The sequence below is a fragment of the Anabrus simplex genome, chromosome 8 (assembly GCF_040414725.1).
Source record: "Anabrus simplex isolate iqAnaSimp1 chromosome 8, ASM4041472v1, whole genome shotgun sequence".
Taxonomy (NCBI): Eukaryota; Metazoa; Arthropoda; class Insecta; order Orthoptera; family Tettigoniidae; genus Anabrus; species Anabrus simplex.
Window position 1 is genome coordinate 120,598,854 of NC_090272.1, and position 17,363 is coordinate 120,616,216.

Here is a 17,363-nt window from a genome sequence, read left to right on the forward strand (position 1 = left end):
TGTAAACAAATCAGTGGTTTTCAAATCAGTATATATAACCAGTTATACACAAATCAATACCAAACTTGTCAGTTTTTTTGCTTCCTGAAAAGTGATGTTAGGCCTATTGGTTCCAAGCCATCGAGATAATGCTACTGTTATACCGGCATCAATAAAGGTGCGTGAATGAAGTATTGTAACTTTTCGATGAATACTAATAAATAAAATCATGAATAAAAATATATAAATAAAATTACTCAAAAACTTAATAAAATCAATAAGCATAATTAACCGAAATGTCCGTAGTATGGAGCCAGAGTTCACCAGAATGGATCCCTCGAATTTAGATAAGAGCATGATAAACTGTATATCCCAGGGCGTGTACATAATGCTGCGTACTGGTACATCTGCTGCAGGCCTTACCTAACCCCCTGAAAACGACTAATTAGGTAGGAACTGCACCTAGGTTCATCAATAACACTGATTCTAAAATAGCTAACTATATTCTTAACAAATTCCGTGCATGAGCACCTCATCAACATACAACATTATACATATAATACACACATAAAATATTGCTGGAAGACTCCATATTTACAACAACAACAACAATAATGAAAATCGTGGGAAAACGAAAGCGAGAACTAAGCTACCATTTGTAGATAGTCCGATGAACAATGTACATGTATGAAGATAAATACCCTTCACTGTCTCTATATCAATTCGACTTACCGATTCTCATAATCGGCAGTTATCACATCACACAGATACTGTACCTTGTACTACTGTGTTCACATATTTTAACACTTGTTGTAAAGATATATACACACGTCTGTCGATCCTCAACATAAATTATGGAAAGTCTGAGATAGCTTTCACCAACATATAATGCTAGGCCGCCACAAGTGCTACAATACTTAATGCGCAAGCACTCTCCACAATCAGTCACTTTCCACGAACATAACAAGACTACGCTCCACGAACGTTTGAAGTCCAGTCCATTGCAGCCGTGTCACTCCAGTATCGTGTATCAGCACCACTTTCTTCCCGTACAGTGCGTCAGTTGTAGTTCTCTTATACAGTGTCACTGGTTGTAGTTATCTTCCTTCTCGTTCCTTTACATTCACCTCGGTTGCCGCCGTATGATCAACCTTTATAGACATCAACATCCCCCTCCTCTCAGATGATACGTCTGGATTGGTCCTTGCCCACCAATCATGAGTGATCTCTAGTCAAGACCCAGCCCTGAACTCATACTTGGTCTCAAGACAATAACAAACGCTCGGGTATATCATATGAGTCATACGAACTTCCCTAATACAACAACAAGCTCATCTCATCAGGCTGGGATATATACATGACTCATGGAATATCCCGACACAAGTACATCACAACAAACACTGGGGTAGCCACATGACTCAACCAAATTACCAGAGTTATTAAAGCAATGTTTTCCCACTCGTGCAAAACAAATTACTCATACCTACATATGTAGATATCTTCCAGCTTATAAATATAAATGGCAAAATATACAAATGAAATACTGATAATAATAATAATAATAATAATAATAATAATAATAATAATAATAATAATAATAATAATAATAATAATAATAATAATAATAATAATATAAGGTAGCAGGTAGGGATCCTCTTCGGAGGCAGCCCTGCCCAGGGAGTGGCGCCCCTGCCTATGTGAGTCCCAGAGCACACTGACCCGGTGCGGCGGCAATACCAAGCTCCAGGAACTAACAATCCCTGGTTCTAAGCACCCAGCACTGCTGGATTCCCTATTACAAGCCAAACATGATTCGTGAGCGTACTAACAACATTACCCCAGGTGGTATCCAATCCACCCGTCGCATTGAGACGGCAACCAGGCTTTCGGATTCTGGGGAGCCTGGACAACCACGAAAACATGGGAGAGAGTCGGAGCTCTCTGGTAAACTATCCCACAAAACCCCCACGTACGTTGGTACATTCAATATCAACACTTTGATACAACCAGGAAAATTACTAAATTTGGTCACAGAACTTGATCGGCAAAAAATTCTTATCCTTGCCCTGCAGGAAACTCGATTTACTGATGATGCCACCTTGGATTATGGAAATGACCGTATATTCAAAAGCAAAACAGACCAAAAGATTCTAAATAGGACCCCTTTATTTGGCATGAGCTTCGTAGTACATAAAAGTATACTGAACTCGATCCAAGAAGTTAATTCCATCAGCAATCGCCTAATGACCATGAGGATTCAGTGTGCCAATAAAAAATATACATTAATAAATGCACACGCCCCTACAAATACAGACAACAAGAAGAATCCCCAAAACGTGGACAAATTTTGGAACAGACTTGAAAAAGTGATGTCGAAAATTCCAAAGGAGGACGTCAAAATCCTCTTAGGCGATTTGAATGCACAAATCGGCCGAGAAAAGGAACACAGGAAAACTGTCGGACTCTACCCGGCGCACAAATTTACGAACAAAAACGGCTCAAGGCTCATTGAACTATGTCAATAGTGCAACCTTAAAATCATGTCCATATCCCTCAGGAAGCATCCCAAGAAACAAAAACCTGGAGGTCCCCCATTGAATCCATTGGAGAATTTCAGATTGATCATGTAGCTATCTCGTATCAGCTATAGAAAGAGGTACATAATGTACAAGTGAGAAGAGGAGCAAACGTCGACTCTGATCACTATCTCACAAGAGTTAAAGTAAAATTTACTCCAAGAAAATACCACCCCAAGAAAATCCAACAACAGAAATTTGACATAAAACAGATTCCTGTTACGGATCTAAAAGAAGCATGGGAAAATCTAACCAGCGAAAACATGGGAAGAATTCCACACCAAAATCATACAGAAGGCACGAGAAATGGTACCCTTAAAAAGGAATGCAAAACACCCCTGGTGGAACTCAACATGCAACCAAGCCCTAGAGATAAGAAAATCCGCGTTTCAGAAATACAACAGTAGAAAATCCCAGAAAACTCAACGAGAATTTTATGAGACCAGAAAACAAGTATCCAAAACCATCAGGCAAGAGAAAAGAAAGCACCTGAAAGAACAACTGGAGTCAATTGAAGAAAACTTTAGAAACCACAACACATGGGATTTCTACAGAACATTCACAGAAAAAATCCGAGGATACATTCCACAGAACTTATGTTTTAGGAAACAAGACGGAAAATTGGCGCTTACTATTAAAGAAAACTTTTTTTTTGCAAGTTGCTTTACGTCGCTCCGACACGGATAGGTCTTATGGCGACGATGGGACAGGGAAGAGCTAGGAGTTGGAAGGAAGCGGCCGTGGCCTTAGTTAAGGTACAGCCCCTGCATTTGCCTGGTGTGAAAATGGGAAACCACGGAAAACCATCTTCAGGGCTGCCGACAGTGGGGTTAATAAAGAAAACTGCCAAGAACTTGCACGGTACTTCTCAGAACTTCTTAACTGCCCCGAACCCACTGAAAGATTTCTTGAAGAAGCATCCAGTTTCACACACCCAGAATCACCTCCACCAAACCCGGAAGAAATTCAGAGCCACATTAAACGACTAAAGAACAACAGAACCTCAGAAAGAGACGGGATTGTTGCAGAATTCCTTAAGAATCTTGGTCCAAATTCACTCAAGGAACTTACAGAAATCATACAGAAAATCTGGAAAAATGAAAAACTCCCAGAAGACTGGAAATGTGCCTTGATTCACCCACTTCACAAAGAAAGGAGACAAAACTGATGTGAACAACTATAGGGGAATCTCCCTCCTTGAAGTCGGCTACAAAATTTTCTCTGCATGCCTGTTGAAAAGAATACAAGAACAACTAGAGCATAAAATTGGTGAATATCAAGCTGGGTTCCGCTCTCACAGATCATGCACTGAACAGATCTTCAACCTCAAAACCGCTCTAAAATTCAGGGCCCTCAGAAACCTTCCAATCATCTGTACCTTCGTAGATTTCAAGAAGGCTTATGATTCAGTTGATCGTCAATCTCTGTTCAGCATCCTGAAAGAACAGGGACTAGACTCCAAAACGCTAAACTTGACCAAACAGACCCTCACTGACACGAAGTCAAGAGTGAAATTCATGGGAGAAATCTCAGACGAATTCCTGATAAAAACTGGTGTCCGGCAAGGAGATGGACTATCACCCCTCCTCTTCAACCTCGTACTAGATAAGGTGATGAGGGAATGGGAAAACGAACTGAAAGCACAAAATAGCTGGAACCCAGTAAACATCGGGACACGAAAAAACAAGCTTGAAATTCCATGCTTAGCCTTCGCTTGCCCTTTTGTCCAGCGATGAAGTCACAGCAATAAAGCAAGTTGAAATTCTCCAAGAATGTGCCAGAAAGGTCGGACTTCATATCTCCTTCCAGAAAACTGAATTTTTCTGTGCAAAACTAGACATCCATAGTCTCAATACAAAATAGGACAAATCAACAGAGTCCCTCACTTCAAATACCTGGGCGAAATCCTCGAACCAACCGGACAAGAGAAAATAGCCCAAAACAACCGTGTCCAAAAACTCAGAAGAGCGTATGGGAGAAGAAGAGAAATCTACAACAAAAAATGTATGTCTCTCCACGTTAAGATTAAACATTACAATACTGTAATCAAACCGGTGGCTTTATATGCAGGGGAAACTCTAACGCTTCATAGAAAGGGCGAACTGGAAAATATCCTAAAAGAAGAGCGAAAAATCATGAGGAAAATTTTAGGACCAAAACACACGGGAGAAGGGTACCGCCTCCAAACCCGGAAATCCACAGAAAAATTATCTAATATTGCGGTAGACCTCAGGAAAAAAGGCTAAAATTTTATGGACATGTTAAGAGGCTTCCAGAAACTAGACTAACCCCCCAAGTTCTTGAAAGAGTTGACAAACTGAAGAATTTTCCTTGGATACAACAAACAAAAGCGGACATGAAGAACGCACAAATTCTCTGTGAAGACATTTTGAATCGAAATATATATAGAAAGAAAATTGACAATTGGGAAGTTACTCCAGAGAATGAAGTACCAAAAAGAGCAGGTACCCAGTGGACGGAAGAAAGGAAAAGGATCTTTAGTCAACAGATGAAAGCATCCTGGATCTTCCGCAAACGAAATCATAAATAAAGCTTCGTGTGTTCCGAAAGGGACCATTCACGCATAATAATAATAATAATAATAATAATAATAATAATAATAATAATAATAATAATAAATCGAATACTGACAATAATATCTCTAACTTCTACATATAATTCGGGGGTGTGATATATGTACTATCACATAACGCCCCCTTGGTGAATCGATGATATCACATATTATGATTCACCATAAAACAGAACTTCATACATAACCTTATAATGACATAACTGAACACATAATTTACTGTAATAATGATATATACATTGCGTCTACTGCATTGTATTCGCACACACGAAATACAATTTGTCCAAACAATAATAATAATAATAATAATAATAATAATAATAATAATAATAATAATAATAATAATAATATGGCTATATACACACAACTCTGATTGTTTCATATAGCATTGAACACAATCCCTACTTACTACATTACACTTAACTCATAATTGATAATATATACATCCAAGGTGCAGATCCTATCTCTTATATCTGCGAAGGATATAGATATTAAATGTCCCAAGGACCTAGTCGTCAGAAGTTAGAAGCTTATAAGCACACTTGCCTATTCTACTGTCCACAATATACGGACCCTGATATAATTGAAAAAACTTTATATGAACTTAACATTGGCGTCGATAAGTGAGGAATGCGCACCGTAATAAAACCCGAACACATCTCTAATACAACCTATCTCACACACAAACATTCATCCCATCCAGTCACACAAGAAACATACAAGCTTTCATTCGGAACATCCATAATAAAGAAATCCCTCTTTCTGAAATGCACAGGAATCTCACAACGTTGCCTCTTCCACAAACCCACAATTAATGCAAGCAAACAGATCGCATACTTTCTCACACATTCCACATCGATATCATACAGCACGTCGTTCACATCATTCACACGTCTCTCAGAATTAAATAAAACATTACACACTCGCTTGGATAGACTTTCTTTCATCTCACGCACACTTTCATTCTCACACACGCTCACTCTATTATTGAAATTTTTACCATAATACACTTTGAAATTGCTGTCATTACTACTTAATGACTCAACAATTAATCCATCTTCACCACCTTCCATATCAGCTCCTACTTGCACCACTTTCATGCCAACAGCACTGCTACTCTCGACTCTCTTACCAGAAGTTTCATTAATCTCAAAGTCACCATTTTCACACATAATGGACCTAACTTTACTCTCCTCACATACACTTAAATCAACAAAAACATCCTCATGATGTATACTCCGTGAACACTCTTCACTCACAAAACAACCTTCATCATCTTCACAAAAAACTTCACTTTCAATTTCGGAAACTTCCACAAGATTATCGATCGCAACACCGCTATTACCATCACCACTAGCACAAAGTAAGACATCCGACACATCTTTCTTACCTTCATCACGCCCCCTATTCTCAAAATCTCCCTGATCACAAAACACATGGTCATTCAATAATTCCTCTTTCACACATCTACCTCGTAACTTACCTGTTTCATCACGTGAATAGGAATTTTGGTATCGGACTGCCTATCTGACCCAACTAAGAAGTCCGATTCCGGTTTAAATTACTTGACGTGGACTCTTCACTATTATCATGTCTCGGTACTTGATCTGGAGGTCTTTGATCCGTACGCCCCCTACTTTCTGATTCCCCTTGATTAGGTCTTCTGCCAAAATGTTCCTGGTGATTAACTCCCTGATTAGACTGTCTGTTTCCCCTTCCGAAATTACCACCCTGATTCCCTTGCCTAGAATGACTGAAATTCTGATTATTCCTATCTCCCCTAGCTGATTACCTTGTCTCCCATTATCCCCGTAATTCCTACCTTCACTTTGCCTAGTCCTCCCTTGCCCTTCCAAAGCATCAAACCTCTCTAACAGCTGCTCTAATTCTTTAATCGTAACAATACTCTGCATACATGCTGCTAATCCGACCTTCTCAGAAAAATGCCTCAACATCTGGCGGACTGTATCTCTCTCCGATGCTAGACCTTCAAAATTCTGGCTGATCAGAAAATGCGCCAAGAAATATCCCGTCATAGACACGCCTTCCTGAGGTCTATATTTGCCAAATAGCACGCGATCCCTTTCTCTTCCTTGAATGGCTTCACTCCAAAATTTAGAACTAAATTTCTCCCTAAATTCCTCCAAACTCGAAGTACCCTGTCTATAAACTTGAAACCAAGATCTCGCTTCTCCAACAAATGCAACATCCAACAGCTCATCAACCATACTCCACTCAATCAAACCATCGTCAAGATTCTTGGAAAACCGTTTCTCCACCGTTTTCAAGAATTCCATCGGATTAAACTGCCGACCATTAAATTCGGGTAATTCAGAGTCCTTCGTACAAGATACGCACCTATTACATATATTGCTACCTAGTTGGATTTGACTGATCTCCTGCCTTAACTTTACATGATATGCTTTAATTCCTTCTTCAACTACCATTCTGGCATTTCCTTCTACTGACTTGAGGTCTTTCTCCAATTTCTCAGTCTTTTCATCTATTCGCTTCGCTAAAACATTCTGGCTGGTTTTAATTCTATCTATTTCTTCGACTTTATCTTCCACTATTTTTATTCTCTTATCACATTCCTTGCTGTTTTCAACAAATTCCTTCCTAACAACATTAAATCGGCATTCGATTTTCTCAGTCAATTCCAAGCGTTGAGATTCAACCTTATTATTCACTTCCTGAATTTCCCTGCTTTGATGGTCACACTTCTGGTTCAATTCATCTATTCTATCATTCACAACACTGCTTAAACTATCAATTTTACTAGACAAATCAACACTCACTGAATTTAATTCCTTACTCTGATTCTCAATCTTACTAGACAGTTCCGTACTAACTGAATTTAATTCACTATTAATACTGTATATTTCATTACTTAAAAAACTCAATTCACTCTTCAACTCTTTACTCTAACTATCAATCTTATTGGACAATTCAACATTATTATTGTCGATTTTACTGGACAATGCATCACTTTTACTGTTAACAACATTTAATTCAACACTCACTGAATTTAATTCCTTACTCTGACTATCAATTTTACTAGACAGTTCAACCTTCAACTCTTCATTCTTACTGTTTAATTCACCTTTCAATTCATTAAGTAGCGATTTAAGCATAATGAGCATTGAAGACTCGCCTTGATCCCCTACGTTCTGAGTTTGAGACGGGTTACTCGGTTCCTCACCTATTGTTACCGATTGATCTTTCCTACTATCAGCTATTTCGCTTTTCCCACTTAAATTAGATAAACTCAATGTGGTGGAATTCTTTTGACTTCTCTTATCCTGATTCATAGTACTAGCAACTTTAACAACCTCTCTATTTTTTAGTCTTATAATACTCGACTCGCTACAACATTTCTTCATGCTCCAAAATACACATGAAACATATGAAACACTTCACTGACATAGTTTGTAGAATTCCATCCACACCTGACAAGTGCATCTGCGCGTATAAGCCTAACAAATGTACCAATCATTCAGCCACACGTTGGGAAGCCAAATGTAACTATTTGATTATTATAATAAATAAAATCATGAATAAAAATATATAAATAAAATTACTCAAAAACTTAATAAAATTAATAAGCATAATTAACCGAAATGTCCGTAGTATGGGCGCCGGAGTTCACCAGAATGGATCCCTCGAATTTAGATAAGAGCACGATAAACTGTATATACCAGGGCGTGTACATAATGCTGCGTACTGGTACATCTGCTGCAGGCCTTACCTAACCTCCTGAAAACGACTAATTAGTTAGGAACTGCACCTAGGTTCATCAATAACACTGATTCTAAAATAGCTAACTATATTCTTAACAAATTCCGTGCATGAGCACCTCATCAACATACAACATTATACATATAATACACACATAAAATATTGCTGGAAGACTCCATATTTACAACAACAACAACAATAATAATGAAAATCGTGGGAAAACGAAAGCGAGAACTAAGCTATCATTTGTAGATAGTCCGATGAACAATGTACATGTATGAAGATAAATACCCTTCACTGTCTCTATATCAATTCGACTTACCGATTCTCATAATCGGCAGTTATCACATCACACAGATACTGTACCTTGTACTACTGTGTTCACATATTTTAACACTTGTTGTAAAGATATATACACACGTCTGCCGAGCCTCAACATAAATTATGGAAAGTCTGAGATAGCTTTCACCAACATATAATGCTAGGCCGCCACAAGTGCTACAATACTTAATGCGCAAGCACTCTCCACAATCAGTCACTTTCCACGAACATAACAAGACTACGCTCCACGAACGTTTGAAGTCCAGTCCATTGCAGCCGTGTCACTCCAGTATCGTGTATCAGCACCACTTTCTTCCCGTACAGTGCGTCAGTTGTAGTTCTCTTATACAGTGTCACTGGTTGTAGTTATCTTCCTTCTCGTTCCTTTACAATCACCTCGGTTGCCGCCGTATGATCAACCTTTATAGACATCAACATCCCCCTCCTCTCAGATGATACGTCTGGATTGGTCCTTGCCCACCAATCATGAGTGATCTCTAGTCAAGACCCAGCCCTGAACTCATACTTGGTCTCAAGACAATACAAACGCTCGGGCATATCATATGAGTCATACGAACTTCCCTAATACAACAACAAGCTCATCTCATCAGGCTGGGATATATACATGACTCATGGAATATCCCGACACAAGTACATCACAACAAACACTGGGGTAACAATATTTAAAAATTAAGAAGCTTCCTCCTATTCAATACAAAGATATTTATTAATGTGAAGGAATCATATATCGTTCAAATGTGGTACTAGTTTCGGCACCAGATATGTGCCATCATCAGCCACAAAGTCAAATCGGGCAAACACAGTAAAACCCTAAAACAACTTTACACACACTATAACATCTGCATGGATGAATATGAAATATGACTTTAAAACAACTTTAAAAACACACTATAAAATTTGCACAGATGAATATAAAATAAAATATGGTAGATGAAGTTGCATTCCATTTTAAAATCCGTTAAAATGATGACTCCGTTGTTGTATACCCATGGCGGTTTGTCCAGCTTATATATAACTTTAGTTTCTAAAACTGTTAAATTATGCTGTGAGGTTTATTGTCATATGAAGTTGACACTATGTGTGTTCTGTAGTTTGGTTCCGGAAAATAAACGTAAACATGAACTTGGTAAGATCCAAAGAATTAATTCCCACTTCAATATGGGTTGAGGAACCTGGTGAAGAAATTAGAAGTCGAATTAGGCAAAAGATCGGAATGAAAGATAAAAAAGAAAAGTCTAGAAAAACCCAGAGAATACTAGAAACGAACTCACCTTGAGCAGCCTGAGTGATCGGCGGACAGAGCTGGACTGATGGATGCAATTATAAGGTTAAGGGGCGAGGCGTAATATTGTAATCCCACTTCAATACCGATCATGAAATTTCTAAATATTAAACACTGGGGTAGCCACATGACTCAACCAAATTACCAGAGTTATTAAAGCAATGTTTTCCCACTCGTGCAAAACAAATTACTCATACCTACATATGTGGATATCTTCCAGCTTATAAATATAAATGGCAAAATATACAAATGAAATACTGATAATAATAATAATTATAATAATAATAAATCGAATACTGACAATAATATCTCTAACTTCTACATATAATTCGGGGGTGTGATATATGTACTATCACAGTATCGTCTCTCATTCCTTGCAGTTAGCTATTTCTCACGCTACTGTAGGATTTCTACCTAGAAATTCAGATATTCTTTTCAAAGAAACATACAACAGGTTCCCACACTCGGCCATAAGGCAAAGGCATGTCAAATTCAGATAACTTTTTGCAGTAAATAGAATTTTCCAACAATGGCTCGAGTTGAAAACTCAATTTAGTATTGCTGGAGAAAACAAACGTTATTCCGCACACATACCAACTTCAAAAAGGATTTTATGCGAGTTCTGAAGAGGCCATTCAGCATAAGGTTGGGCCCATCCTAGTGGGCTTCGAGAGTGAAGTTGTGCCTCGTGCAATTTGTTTCTCACAGCTTGAGTTGAATCGCGGCGGCGTTTGGCCACCCGATTATCATTTTTCATCATGCTGGCAATACATTGGGATTCAGTACATAGAGTGGTTGGGAAAAATGATATCATGCTGATCATGCTGATAAATAATTTAAAATATTTCCGACAAAAGAGTAGCGTCACAAAAATTTTGCGAAGTTTGGGCTGGGAAGACTTGGGAGAAAGAAGACTAACTGCTCGACTAAGTGGTATGTTCCCAGCTGTCAGCGGAGAGATGGCGTGGAATGACATGAGTAGACGAATAAGTTTGAGTGGTGTCTTTAAAAGTAGGGAAGATGAAGATAATGTTGGAATTCAAGAGGACAAATTGGGGCAAATATTTGTTTTTTAGGAAGGGGAGATAGGGATTGGAATAACTTACCAAGAGAGATGTTCAATAAATTTCCAATTTCTCTGCAGTCATTCAAGAAAAGGCTAGGAAAACAACAGATAAGGAATCTGCCACCTGCGCGACTGACCTAAATGCAGGTCAGTATTGATTGATTGATTCGATAGCTCGCATCGTTGTCATTTTATCACCTGTTGAAGTTAGCCAAACACCGAGCTCGATAGCTGCAGTCGCTTAAGTGCGGCCAGTATCCAGTATTCGGGAGATAATAGGTTCGAACCCCACTGTTGGCAGCCCTGAAGATGGTTTTCCGTGGTTTCCCATTTTTACATCAGGCAAATGCTGGGGCTGTACCTTAATTAAGGCCACAGACGCTTCCTTCCCACTCCTAGCCCTTTCCTGTCCCATCGTCGCCATAAGACCTATCTGTGTCGGTGCGACGTAAAACAACTAGCAAAAAAAAAAAAGGAAAGAAGTTAGCCAATCAGGTCGCTTCGCGGGCAAATTCAAATGGACTTTGCGCGCCAGTGTTGCTAAATCTAAATGTGAATTAAGCCCGGCTTGAGAGCCACGCCGTGAAATCAGCACCGTTGGTTTCAGCCAGTGACACCGTAGCGCGATTCTGTCAGCACGGAGGTCGGTATTCAAACTCCTCCCATGGCGAAGTTTTATCCTTTGACTGGTTTACTCATACCGGTCTTAGGCCACGTACAGAAGCCCATTTGAATTCACCTGCGAAGTGATCTGATTGGCCAATTTCAGCAGCTGATAAAATGACAACGACGCGAGGTATTGAATTTTTTTTTTTCAAAATTATTTATCAGTATGACCAACCCTCTAACGCTCATATACCCGATACACGTTGTTTACGACCACCCTGTACAGTAAGTTTGTTCGCAGAACGAATCTGTACCGAGCTCGATAGCTGCAGTCGCTTTTAAGTGCGGCCAGTATCCAGTAATCGGGAGATAGTGGGTTCAAACCCACTGTCGGCAACCCTGAAGAGGACCCCCTGTGGGTGGGGGCGGTAGAATAACACCCACGGTATCCCCTGCCTGTCGTAAGAGGCGACTAAAAGGGGCCTCAGGGGCTCTGAACTTTGAAGCGTGGGTTGGCGACCACGGGGCCCTTAGCTGAGTCCTGGCATTGCTTCCACTTACTTGTGCCAGGCTCCTCACTTTCATCTATCCTATCCGACCTCTCTTGGTCAACTCTTGTTCTTTTCTGACCCCGACGCTATTAGGTTTGCGAGGGCTAGGGAATCTTTCATTTTCACGCCCTTCGTGGCCCTTGTCTTCCTTTGGCCGATACCTTCATTTTTCGAAGTGTCGGATCCCTTCTATTTTTCCCTCTGATTAGTGCTTTATAGAGGATGGTTGCCTAGTTGTACTTCCTCTTAAAACAATAATCACCACCACCATAATCACCACCTGAAGAGGATTTTCCGTGGTTTCCCATTTTCACACCAGGCAAATGCTGGGGCTGTACATTAACTAAGGCCACGGCCGCTTCCTTCCCACTCCTAGGCCTTTCCTATCCCATCGTTGCCGTAAGACCTATCTTTGTCGGTGCGACGTAAAGCAAAAAAAAAAAAAAGAACCCGAATCTGTGATAGTTGGATTTGTCGTCCATATGCGCACGCGCGGTTGGCAATTTTTTTTTGCTAGGGGCTTTACGTCGCACCGACACAGATAGGTCTTATGGCGACGATGGGATAGGAAAGGCCTAAGAGTTGGAAGGAAGCGGCCGTGGCCTTAATTAAGGTACAGCCCCAGCATTTGCCTGGTGTGAAAATGGGAAACCACGGAAAACCATCTTCAGGGCTGCCGATAGTGGGATTCGAACCTACTATCTAGTTGGCAGCTAGTTTGAAAGGTGACGAGCTAATTTTCCCTACGAACGGACGTGGTTCGAGACGCCAATTGTTTTGAACCAAGTTTGGAAACCTTGTACGAACAACACATCAGTAGTCAGCAACTCCGATGATCGCTACTACGAACGCGATTTGAATGTGCGCAAGCGGCTGATAGTTGACAACAGTTTCTGACTGTATTACGAACAAAGCTAGTGTATACCCAAGTGATGTTAAGTACTGAGCAGTAAAAAAAAAAAAAAAAAAAAAATACTTACTTAACATTTTCTTCGCTACGCGGACAAGCAAAGAATCATGGATATGTCTTTGGTGTTAGAAGACGAGGGAGCAAGTACAGATTCTTTGGTTGTTTCCCGCGCAATATCTTCTTACGACATGCAGGGGGTACAGATAATGCATCCTTATCATCATCAGTGTATAACGATAATGTCTTATCTATGCAACTACTTCTCACTACACCACAACGGCGGACTTTCTGTTAATTACAATAATATATCTCTATGTTTTGGATAATCACAAAGAGAAGTTATATGTTTAAGGAATTGAAATCATAGAGAAGGCTTTATGTGGATGATGTACAGAGTAACTTAATAAACACAGAGCGTTACAGGATTGTGAGCGACTGCAAGAAGAGCTCGAAAAAGTTGTGAGATGGACAGCAGACGATGGTAAACAGGGTGAAAAATCTGGTTATAAGTTTACCAAGAGGAGAAGTCCTCACAGTTTTAATTATCGTGTTGATGGGCTGAAAGCACCTCGCGGGGATCACTGTAAGTTTACTTTTACAATTTGATTTACGTCTCACCGACACAGATAGATCTTATGGTGACTATAGGATAGAAAAGGCTAGGAGTGGAAAGGAAGGCCATACCCAGAATGTATTTTGGAGGGGGTTAGGATTTGCCTGTGTGAGGGAAGGGAGTGGCTTCTTCCGAAAACAAAAACTACACTAACAAATATTTTTACTTTCAAATATATTTTACAGAAAGAAAAGTTTGAAAGTTCGTTTCGGTGGTGTAGTGATTAGTGTAATTATCTGCCCGGAGGCCCGGGTTTGATTCCCGGCTCTGGCACAAAATTTGAATGGTTTCCCACTTCTCCTCTAGGCATATGCCGGGATGGTACCTAACTTAAAACCACAGCCAATTCCTTCCCTCTTCCTTGTCTATCCCTTCCAATCTTCCCATTCCTCACAAAGCCCCCGTTCAGCACAGCAGATGAGACCGCCTGGGCGAGGTATTGGTTCTCCTTCTCAGTTGTACCGCCGACCGAAATTCTCGCGCTCCAGGACACTGCCCTTGAAGCGGCAGAGGTGGGATCCCTCCTGAGTCCGAGGGAATATTCATCCCTGGAGGGTAAATAGATTAAGAAAGAAAGAAAGAAAGAAACTTTTATTGAAATTGATTAATTAATTTTTAAAAAATATACCTATGAGAGTGTCATTTTTAATAGTTTGTTCTTTTCTGCACATTATTCTGCTCTACGAAGGCTACAATTCATGAATATCATTCATTTAAAACTCACATTTGTAGAGCAATGCAATGCAGGGAAGTTCCTCCCATTCTTCTTTCGAATAGACCTACAAGAGACCACGCTTGTTCAACCATAGGGCTTGGATCTTTGCCCACTATTGTCGAATTTTCTTTCTGTGTAACTACTTTCTTTCCTCTGACATTGGAGTGCCCTTCTTCTTCATAGGTGTTACCTAAAAACTACGGATATCTTCAGGATCTCTCTCACAGCCTGTCTGAGAAGGACAAAAACCTGGGGCTACAAAGCAGTCTCCCTTAGCTCTGAGGTACGGGCTTCCTTGTGTTGACCGAGCGAGTAGCTGCGCGGTTTGCATTCAGGAGACAGCGTGTTCAAACCCCACTGTCGGCTGCCCTGACGAAGTTTTCCCATGTTTACACTAGGAAAATGCTGGGGCTGTACCTTAATTAAAGCCACGGTCGGTTCCTTTCCGCTCCTGGTCCTTTCCTATCCCATCGTCGCAATAAGGCCTCTCTATGTCGGTTCGACATAGAAACAAAACAAAATAAAACAAAGTGTAACAGCCTATCCGACCACGATGATATTGGATCCCAGGATCTCTTTCACTTTTGTGTCCTTCGCTTTCATTTGCCAGTATTCTTATTCTCCGAAATGTCGCACCTCTTCCATTTCCCCCGCCCGCCTCTGATTAGTGTTAGGAGAGGATGGTTTTCTAGTTGTACCTCCTCTTAAGTCCGCCTCTGTGGTGTAGTGGTTAGCGTGATTAGCTGCCACCCCCGGAGGTCCGGGTTCGATTCCCGGCTCTGCCACGAAATTTGAAAAGTGGTACGAGGGCTGGAACGGGGTCCACTCAGCCTCGGGAGGTCAACTGAGTAGAGGTGGGTTCGATTCCCACCTCAGCCATCCTGGAAGTGGTTTTCCGTGGTTTCCCACTTCTCCTCCAGGCAAATGCCGGGATGGTACCTACCTTAAGGCCACGGCCGCTTCCTTCCCTCTTCCTTGCCTGTCCCATCCAATCTTCCCATCCCTCCACAAGGCCCCTGTTCAGCATAGCAGGTGAGGCCGCCTGGGCGAGGTACTGGTCATTCTCACCAGTTGTATCCCCGACCCAAAGTCTGAATCTCCAGGACACTGCACTTGAGGCGGTAGAGGTGGAATCCCTCGCTGAGTCCGAGGGAAAAACCGACCCTGGAGGGTAAACAGATTACGAACGAACGAACCTCCTCTTAAAACATCAATAAAACGCACGTTAAAAACTAAGCGACCCTGCCAGGATTCGAACCTGGAATCTTCTGATCCGTAGTCAGACGCGTTATCCGTTGCGCCACAGGGCCAGTTGTCTTGCTTCTTCGAAAATAGACATGCTGCAGTGAGCATGACCTGAAATTGAACTGTATTAACAGCTGATACAATTGGCACAGTAACATCTTTGACGTCACAGCCCTCCACTTCTCTACCCAGGCACCCAACGGCACAGTGTTGTCCAGGATGGGTGACGTGGGAATCGAACCCACCTCTGCACAGTTGTCCTCCCGAGGCTGACTCCAGCCCTCGTACCACTTTTCAAATTTCGTGGCAGAGTCGGGAATCGAACCCGGGCTTCCGCGGGTGGCAGCTGATCACGCTGACCACTACACCATAGAGGCGGACTTTTCACTTTCCACTAGCACTAATGATCTTCTTAAACGTTTTGATACCGGAAGGAAATCTATCAAAGACTGCTGCAGGTAATTTACTGTATTCAATCCCTTATGGTTCTGTTTTCTTTCTTTCTTTCTTTCTTTCTTTCTTTCTTTCTTTCTTTCTTTCTTTATCTGCTTACCCTCCAGGGTTGGTTTTTCCCTCGGACTTAGCGAGGGATCCCACCTCTACCGCCTCAAGGGCAGTGTCCTGGAGCGTGAGGCATTGGGTCGGGGATACAACTGGGGAGGATGACCAGTACCTCGCCCAGGCGGCCTCACCTGCTATGCTGAACAGGGGCCTTGGTGGGGGATGGGAATTTTTCAAGGAAGAGGGAAGGAGGCGGCCGTGGTCTTAAGTTAGGTACCATCCTGGCATTTGCCTGGAGGAGAAGTGGGAAACCACAGAAAACCCCTTCCAGGATGGCTGAGGTGGGAATCGAATACACCTCTACTCAGTTGATCTCCCGAGGCTGAGTGGACCCCGTTCCAGCCGCCGTACCACTTTTTAAATTTCTTGTCAGAGCCGGGAAGGGAACCCGGGCCTCCGGGAGTGGCAGCATTTCCCTCTTCCTTGCCTATACCCTCCGATCTTCCCATCCCTACACAAGGCCCCTGTTCAGCATGGCAGGTGAGGTCGCCTGGGCGAGGTACTGGTCATTCTCACCAGTTGTATCCCCGACCAAGAGTCTGCAGCTCTAGGACACTGCCCTTGAGGCGGTAGAGGTGGGATCCCTCGC

General features: G+C 41.5%; 1 protein-coding gene and 1 non-coding gene across 2 annotated transcripts in view; both read right to left on the reverse strand.

The window, feature by feature from the left end:
- Positions 1-17,363, reverse strand: part of LOC136879332 (gustatory and odorant receptor 63a-like) — a 72,913-nt gene that overhangs the window by 19,327 nt on the left and 36,223 nt on the right. The gene's annotated exons all lie outside the window — the stretch shown is intronic.
- On the reverse strand, positions 16,206-16,278 carry TRNAR-ACG (transfer RNA arginine (anticodon ACG)). The gene has a single exon. It is a non-coding gene; the product is annotated as a tRNA-Arg (tRNA).